Raw genomic sequence first — 10,261 nt, 5'->3', positions numbered from 1 at the left:
AATTATTTTTGGCATTTAAATATTGAAATAGCAATGTAGAAGTCGGTAAGTACCTAACAAAAGTGAATTAAACTTTTTGGTAGGAATGTAGTCAACAATATTAGAATTCTCTTTGCTCCTTATTTTTTGACTAGTGATTGTGTATTCCTATTTTTTTCGTTTTTTTGTAGATATCTTATTTATCTCCGGATGTCACACATTATTTGCTAATGTTGTAGGAGTATAAATTAAGTGTATGATAAATGGAAGTGAGTTAAATATGTAACTATGATACTACCCTTTAGTAATTTACTCAGTTCACCCACCTCCTTACTCACCTTCCTCCCTTACGAATTTGAAGCATGATAAATCTGACCCAAAAATTATAAAAGTTCAAATCTGTTTGTGGGGGATTCATTTGTGTATATGGGTGGTTGGGAGGGGTATAAATTAAGTGTATGCTAGATGGAGATGAGTTAAATATATAATTACGATACTACCCTTTAGTAATTTACTCTGTACACCCACCTTTCCCTCTTACCAATTTGAAGGTTGCTAAACCCTACGTAAAAATCCAATAAAACTTCAAATATCCATGTGGGTGGGTGGGGGGTCTATTATTCTCAGAAAATCAATATTTGCTATAATTTGGTATAAATTAAGTGTTTGATGGATGGAGGTGAGTTTTTTTTTTTCATCGGTTCATTTTTAATTATTTAATTATTTTATTATTTGTAAATAAATATTGGAAATACATTCTTTGGTATAATTTGGTATAAATCGATATTTGCTATAATTTGGTATAAATTAAGTGTTTGATGAATGGAGGTGATTTTTTTTTTATCATTCTTTTATTTTTTCACTGTTTTTTTTAATTATTTAATTATTTTGTAAATAAATAATGTAAAAAAAAAATAAAAAAAAACTTTGATTTTATCAATATCATTTGCACCAATTTTTTTTTTTTTTTTTTAAATTTCTAGTTTGTTTGGTATGTCTTTATTGAATCCTCGGCATTTATTTGGTAGGCGTATACGGAAACAAATTTAACATGGGATTTATGTGAAAATTGGTTTAGTATGACAACATGAAATGTTACGAATTATTTTTTGCATTTAAATATTGAAATAGCAATGTAGAAGTTGGTAAGTACCTAACAAAAGTGAATTAAACTTTTTGGTAGGAATGTAGCCAACAATATTATAATTCTCTTTGCTCCTTATTTTTTGACTAGTGATTGTGTATTCCTATTTTTTTTCGTTTTTTTGTAGGTATCTTATTTATCTCCGGATGTCACACATTATTTGCTAATGTTGTAGGAATAAAAAATTTATATTGTTCCTAATTTCCTTCAAAAGTACAAATAACCCTTTTATTCTTTAAAAAATATAGAAAGGGTTCTTAAAAGTTAGAAATGGGCCCTATACCTAAATTGGTCTTGTATATTAAAATAGCTTTTTATGACATGGACTAAATTTAAGGGTAATTTAGTAAGACCCTTACAAAATAATCCAAATTAGATTCACCCCCTATAAATTGCAAGATGTGGTCTACTCCCTGGACTTTTGTTGATAGTTACCAATGTTTATTTTGATGATGTCATCATTTTTTACTACCAAAAAGACCCCTTTACTTGTTTTTTTTTTTACGAAAATGTAATTCATTATAGTTCCCTTTTAAAAAAAATGTATTTTAGTAACACCCTTTGCGAAATAAGCGAAATTAGGGTTATTCCCTCTTGAAATGCAAGATGTGATCTTACCCCTCCCCCCTAAACTTTCATTGTAGTGTCTCCAAATTTTAACACGAATCCTTATGATTCTATGCTAAAATCCAAATCACCAAATAACACTATTCAAATATGATATTAGTATAAATAGGTAACACAGTGACAAAATGATAATAGAGTAGCGGAATATTAAGACAATTTGGATTACAAACGTGATGACATACCCATATTTTAAGCTATTATTAGTTTTTTATAATCTTATAATAGGTAAGAATATTTTTATTAATGCCTAACCAATTAAATTAGCACAGGATTGTATTAGTATGATTGATGGCATACACATACATGCTATCATCACAAAGATGATCAAACGCTGTAGGCACCCCAATTTGAACGGACCCAGTGCATAACGACCCAAAATTGTGTTTTAAATTCAAAAAGGGCTTAAGGGCTCAAAACCCCAAGATATTTGTTTTTCAATTCAAATAAAGGCTCCAAGGTTCCAATGAACTTATAAAGTCATTTCAAAAATCTTTTCATAAAAAAATTTGTCCAAACCATAATCCCTCACTCTAACCCACCATTAAGATCATTGCAAACCCACCAAGAACACCCTTAACCTTAACTCATTCCGATCCCAGGGTTACCCCATCCAATCAACTTTAAACCAACTCCAACCTAAACCTAACCCTAACCTAAACCATTTCCAACCTAAACTTAAGCCCAATATACACAAAACCTCATTCTACACCTCTACTCAAGCCCAAAATCAAAACCACATCCATGTTTTCAACCAATCACCACAAAAAAAAATCAATGATCATCAAGATGGAGACTTGTTACCACCACAACTCACCTCCCTAAATCAATCTACCCAACCTAATCATCATTCTCAACTCACATCCCATTTCATAACCTACCCCCATCATTTTCTCCAAACCTTCATCACAAGCAATTCCCATGCCCTTTCTCCCTAATCAACTCATCTAACTCATACACCTCCATACCCTTGTATCATGTATCATTATATCCTTCACCCTCCAAAAATCAAAATACCTCCCCCATTTACATAACCATTCTTCCAACCAATACCTTATTCTCTGAAAATCAATATTTGATATAATTTGGTATAAATTAAGTATTTGATAGATGGGGGTGAGTTTTTTTTCATTGGTTCTTTTTAATTGTTTTATTATTTTGTAAATAAACATTGGAAAAACATTATTTGCTATAATTTGGTATTAATCGATATTTCTTATAATTTGTGTAGACACCATATTTTTTCATTCCCCTGATTAATCAACTAGTCAACCCGATCACAATGATTTCCAATGATGGATGATTAGTCCAATGCTTTATTTGTTACTAGATATGTTTTAGAAATTCAGATGAAGTATCTCTGTAGACACCCCATTTTTGCACTCGCCTGATTAATCAACTCGTCAATCCGATCGCAATGATTCTCAATGATGGATGTGTATTCCATTGCTTTGTTTTGTTACTAGATGTGTTTCAGAAATCCGGATGAGGTATCTCGAACTGACAAAACCTTAGAAACCACGCTACGCTAGGAAAATACTACTCCAGAAACATAGAAATCATCATTTTTCAGACAAAGAGAAGCTTCACGATAAAAATCACTAAAAATTGATCAAATTATCAAAATACCCCTAACATCAAAACAACCCTAGAGCCTACATTACGCTTAGAAAAACTCTTTTGAACGCATAAAATAACAAATCGGAACTAAATAAATTATTTAACTAATTTTACGAAAATGCCCCTCATAAAGTTCATGATCATTTCACACAAAAAATTCCATAAATGACACAAACTAATATTTCCATTGAATTCCTTACGAAAAATCGATTCTAAAACATCCTAGAACATTAAAAACTGACTTAAAATGTGAAAAGTCCTCTCCGGGGGCAAAACGATAATTTTACAATTTTCATAATTAAAATTTCGAAATTAATAAATAAAATATTAAATAATTAAAGTAAAATATTAATAAAATTAATTTAAAATTTTGAATTAAAAAAATCGATCAATCGAACTTTCAAGTAAAATTGTTGAGGTTCGTGAGATATTTCTTTAAGGACCCTTCCATTTGGGGTCCAAAGAATTAAAGATATAATAGAGGGAGGTTCTCCAAAAATTAAAGTCAATCAAGAAAGACTAAAGTCAAGGTATTAAAGTCAATCAAGTGAGACTAAAGTCAAAATTAAAGTCAATTAATCAAGACTAAAAGTCAAGATATTAAAAGTCAATCAATTAAGACTAAAGTCAAAATATTAAAAGTCAATTAAATAAGACCAAAAGTCAAAATCATAATAAAATTCTAATTAAATAATAACTCTATCTAATAGAGTTCTAACTAAAAAACAATTCTACCTAAAACAATTCTAATTAAAACACAACTCTACCTAAAACAATTCTAACTAAAATACAACTCTAACTAAAAGAACTCTAATTAAATACTAACTCTATCTAAATCAACCTTTAAAAAATTCTATAAATAGAGGTCCCCACACCCTATTTTCGTATCAAATCATAAATCCTAAGAGAAGTAGGTCTAAAAGCCCCCTAGCCTCCCATAAACCCTAGTTTTGGAGTCCCAACTCTTTACCTAACATCCCTTCTTCAATTTTAGCCTAAAAAACACCTAAAAGCCCTCCAAAAACACCCCAAAATCCATTCATAAACTCGAAGAATTCAGATCCAAGAAAGAAGAGATACCTTGCCTCGGAGATCGAAAATCAAATCCGGAGACAGAACGAAGCAAGAAGTACGGTACAAGGAGTAATTTTTGTCGGATCTGAGGGAACAAAGTCTTTGCTATTGGAAAGGTATAACTTCTTATTTTTATTTTATTTTATTATTATCTAGGTTTTTTAGCAATGTAACCTATTTGGGAAAATTAGTAGAGACCGATTTTGGCCGGGCGGGGTTGGTGCCTAACACCTTCCAACCCCGTAACATGATCCCCGAATTCAATTTTTTTTTCTGTTCTAGATTAGTCCTTTATCTATTTAGAGTCATTGATCGGTTCCTAGACCGTAATAACTAGGTGGCGACTCTCAAACCTCAAGGGTCAAAAGTGGATCCGCGTACCTCGCGGATCGAGGGCGCTTTCAATTTCAAACTAACAAAACTGTAGAAATCACATTATGCTAGAAAAATATAACCCCAAAAACATAGGAATCATCATTTCTTAGATAAAAAGAAGCTTTACGATAAAAATTACTAAAAAATTATCAAATTATCAAAATAGCCCTAACATCAAAACATCCTTAGAGCCCCCCTTATGCTTAGAAAAACCCTTTCGAATACATAAAATAACGAATTGAAACCAAATAAACTATTTCGTTAATTTTCACCAAATTCTATAAAATTATAAAAATACCCCTCATAGGGTTCGCGATCATTTCACGCTAAAAAATTTCATAAATGACACAAACTAATAATCCCATTAAATTTATAAAAAATCGATTCTAAAACATCCCGGAACATCAAAAATTGACTTGAAATGCAAAAGTTCTCTTCAGGGGCAAAACGATAATTTTTTAATTTTTAAAATTTTTAAAATTTTTAATTTTAAAATTAATTAATAAAATATTAATTAGCGTAAAGTAAAAAATTTAATGAAATTAATTTAAAAATATAAACTAAGTCAATCTCAAAAAACTAAAGTCAAAACCCTAATTAAAACCCTAACCAAATTAATTTCATAAGACTTAAGTCAAAATCCTAATCTAAAGAAACCAAGTCAATCTCATAAGACTTAAGTTAAAATCCTAATTAAAATCCTAATCTAAAAAGACTAAGTCAATTTCATAAGACTAAAGTCAAAACCCTAATTAAAACCCAAAAGGAAACCTAATCAAACATTAAGGTGTTATTTGTTAAATTGAAAAAAATAAGTACTGAATAGCATTAAGCGTTGAATTTAAGTGTTGAAAAAGTTGTTTGTTTAGATGTTGAATCATGTTTGTTACACATTGTTGAAGCTGGTAAATTGTCTTTGTTACCCTTACAATCATATTATACATTGTTTGCATGTTTCAAATATTTATTTATTATCAAACACAATAAAATATATTATTTCTTATAAAATTAAAATACAATTCATTTTTAAATAATAAATAATACTCAAATCTTCAATTTATAAATAATAATTTCTATTTATAAAAGCCCACAAATTTCAAATTAAAAATAATAATGCCATACAAGTCACCAAAATTTAAAATCAACATTAAAAGAACTTATTTTATATGAATAATTTTCGATGGAAATGAAGGATGTGTAATTATAAAAGCACCATATGAATTAATAAGGGCAACCCACATCATAGCCAATTTTTTGTTTTTGTTTTATATAGGTTAAAATTTTTGGAATGAGCAAATTTTTAGTGAGGATGGTCTATATGGTCTAGAGATCATCCTCACCAAAAATCAATGTATTTTAAAACTTCTAACTCATCAAAAATAGTTTTAAAAAAAAATAAAGGGACGATTTACAATTCTTGAACTCCTTTTGATAAGGTTAGAAGTTTCAGGATGTGCTGATTTTTGGTGAGGATGATCTCCTCATTGTAGAGATCATCCTCATCAAAAATCAACTTATTCCAAAATTTTTAACTCATATAAGACAAAATAATTTAGCCATGGTGTAGGTTTGTTAATTTGTGGGGTGCTTATATACTAATGAGGATATCATCCTCACCAAAAATCAACTCATTCCAAAACTTTTAACCCATATAAGACAAAATAATTTAGCCATGGTGTGGGTTTATTAATTTGTGGGGTGTTTATATATTTATCCATTGGATATAAGAGGTAATATCCTTTTAAGAATAAGGGCATACTTGTCCATGCTCAAAAAAATGAAGGGCATATTTGTTCGTGTTGAAAAAAGTGAAGTGCTTACCGCTTCAGCTCTTTTTTCAGCATCAAAATAGTGCTGAATTTTTTTTCGCTTATTTTCAACAATTAGTGCTGAAAATATAGAGTAAACAAACGCACTATTTTGATAAAAAGTGCTGAATTTAATTTTTTTCAGCAATAAGCGCTGAAAAATAACGCAAACAAACACTGCCTAACTCTACCCAAAAATAGCGCAAACAACCTAATTTCATAAGTCAAAGAAAACCCTAGAAAAAGTAGGTCAAAAAGCTTTCCCAACCTTCTCAAAACCCTGATTTTGAAGTCCTAACCCCTTACCTATCATCCAAACTCCAACTTTTGTTGGAAAACCCCTAAAAACTCTCTAAAAAACACCCAGAAATCCATTACAAAACTCATATCTAAGGAAGAGATACTTCATTTTGGAGATCCAAAGCAGATCCGATGACAGAACAAAGTAATGAGTACTTATATAAGAAGTTATTCTACCAGATCTGAGGGAACAAGTTGTTGCGATCATCGTATAAGTATATTTCCTTTTCACTTTATTTTATTTATTTATTTATTTAGGTCTTTTAGCAATGTAGTCGTCTTGGGAATTAGTAGAGATCGGCGTTTACCGGGCGGGGTTGGTGCCTAACACCTTCCAACCCCATAAACGTGATCCTCAAACTTAGTATCTTTTGTAGATTAATTATTTTTATCCATTTTGAATCAATGCTCGGTTCCTAGATTGTAATAACTAGGTGGCGACTCCCAAACCTTAAAAATAAAAAACGAATCTGCACACCCCGCTGATCGAAGGCGCTTTTAGTGACGACTCCACTAGGGATTATTGATGATCAAACTTGAAAACCCCCAAGTATGGGAACATTGCCATTTAGACCTAGTTTTTCTTATGTTTGTTTTGTTTATTTTTTTAGTTCATTTGATTCGTTTATTTTTTAGATTATATTATATTCTCTTGGCATCATTTTTAACGTATTATTATGGAATATGATTTGTTATGATTCAATTTAAGGTCGTTTGGGATGACCCTAAATAATGCAGGATATTGAGAGATGATGATGTGGAAAAATGGGTGTTGACCCATTTTTATTTGAATTCTTTTTTAGGTTTGTATTATCCTTTATTGGTATCCTTTGGTTCGATTTTAGATACTTTGATTAGGTATATAATTTTTTTATGGTTTAATCTAGGGTCATTTGTGATGACCCTAAATAATGAAATATTCAAATTGACATATGAATTGAGGATGGGATGATGCTGAAATTGACTATAAAACTTTGGAAATCATATTCTTGGATGTTTATTTTTGTGATCCCAATTAAAGGTCGATTTGGGAGACTCCCAAATAATCTAATGGTTTAAAGAAAAATAATGAGGTAAAATGGAATGAAGGTTGTTGGATCATAAAGATTTTATTTTAAATAAAAAAACTTTTTATTTATTTATTTATTTAAATTTTTTAGGGTACATGCATTGATCTTTGATAGTAATTTAAAAAAAAAAATTAAAAAAAAATGTTTAAAAAAATTAAATTTTTTTTTCTTTGTTTCAAAATTTTTTATTTTAAACAATATTCGATTTTTCTCTTAAAAAAAGGAATAATTTTTTTTTCAAACTGAATTCAGTTTTTATTTATTTCTTTAAAAAAAATACGTTTAAAAAAAATCTAATTCTTCAAATAAGATAAAAGTTTTTTAGTGTTGCTCAGCAAAATAAAATTCAATTAATTTTCTTAAAAGAAATAATAAAAGATAATTTTTTTTTAAGTATGACCATAATTTATTATCTCAATAATTATCATTCCATTCTTAACTTAATATATTCTTTGAAATCTCAACTTGTTTAAGGTTGCCCAAAATGACATTTAATTGGACTATAAAGATAAAATATAAAAAAATTATTTTGATTAATTCTATGCCGGTTTCAATGTTAAATCTGATTGAATATTCTGTGATTGTCCATTTGATATGCCATGATCTGATATATCTTTATGATGTGCATGCTTTGATCTTGAATTAAATATTATGGATGTTGTTTGTATTTTTGTTTAATATTTGAAATCCATATTGTGATAATCTGATCTAGCCCATAAGCCCATTTATCTGAAAGTGCCCCGGGTACACCCAACCCTACTTTACACACACCACTAGCACGTTTATTTTGTTGGATTGTACGCTTGTAAGCTAACGTTGTACTAGTGCGTGATCTGGTCTCTTCGAAGATGCAACGTCATTCATGAAAATCACAACTCCAGTAACGTACCTTAGGGTATATAAAGCCCATAAGCCCATTTATCTGAAAGTACCCCGGGCACACCCAACCCTACTTTACACACACCACTAGCACGTTTATTTTGTTGGATTGTACGCTTGCATGTCCTTTCTAGCTAACGTTGTATTAGTGCGTGATCCGGTCTCTTCGGAGATGCAACGTCATTCATGAAAACCACAACTCCAGTAACGTACCTTAGGGTATATAAAACTGGGGCATCAATAACTTTTGATCGGGTAACTCTGAAAGGTATATCAATGCACCCATGCTGGTGCAACTTGATCCTTTTGTCCTATTATAAACCGCACAGTCACATGTCCCGATTGCCAACGTAGTACTAGTACATGATTGATCCCCTCGTGGGATGCTAAACCATTTATGAAAGCTACAACCATAGACTCGTACCTATATGGTATATCAAAGATAATCTAAGTTCACCAATTGCACTTTTTGATCAAAATTAGTGCCTAAGCAAGATCCTACCCCGTTGTACTGTGACGCCCCGCCAAACGCTAACACAAATCCCAAGGCCCAATCCCGAGGTACTAGGTGGCACCTCGAAATTTCGGCATGGTCTCCTCTATTTATGTTAACGTTTCACGGAACTCAAACCTGATAAACCAATTTATGACAAAACCTGTATATAAAAACGTAGATACAGAAAAATAACAGCGGAAGACTAATCATATACAGATTTACAAAATACTCTCACTCTAACATAGGCCTAAACTCTCAATCCAAAAACTACATACATCCTGGATGAAACTGGCAATTCTAACGGATGTAGCCTTACTGCTCACCAGGCAATAAACTCTGATCGTCGATCTGACCGACCAGATACTCCTCAAATACTGACTCTACGCCTGTCTCGGTAGCTGCAAGTGCTGAAACTAAAAAATAGGAAGGAAAGGGTGAGTAACGAAAGTTACCCAGCAAGTCCACAGCCAATTCCTACCAATAACCCTTCCTAAGCATGATCGAATAAAGCATACTGAACATTTTAATACATGCAAAGTTTTACAAGATAAAATACGATCAACTGGTACATATAGCCAGGGATGAGCAACTAAACAGTTTAAAGATTACACATAGCATCAATCATCCATACTCATTATACATTTTCCATTCTATGCAAATACCGTTGACAACATTAAAACGATAGACATGCTTTTCAGTTTATAATTCGAAATATAACAACAGATACATAATACAAGTGGTGGAGTATTGGAATTAAAGAGTTGGGATTCACGACTGGATCGCTCCCAGTCGGGACATGATATTCCTCAATAACATCGTAGTTCCTGATTTTGTGGCTGGTCGTGTCTACCACGCTTGCGGAACCATTTATCCGGCTCAGGCTGGCCGTTTG

Source organism: Akebia trifoliata, chromosome 8 (genome assembly GCF_017979445.1).
Source record: "Akebia trifoliata isolate Shusen 1 chromosome 8, ASM1797944v1, whole genome shotgun sequence".
NCBI classification, from domain to species: Eukaryota; Viridiplantae; Streptophyta; class Magnoliopsida; order Ranunculales; family Lardizabalaceae; genus Akebia; species Akebia trifoliata.
Note: the sequence above shows the minus strand (reverse complement) of the source record.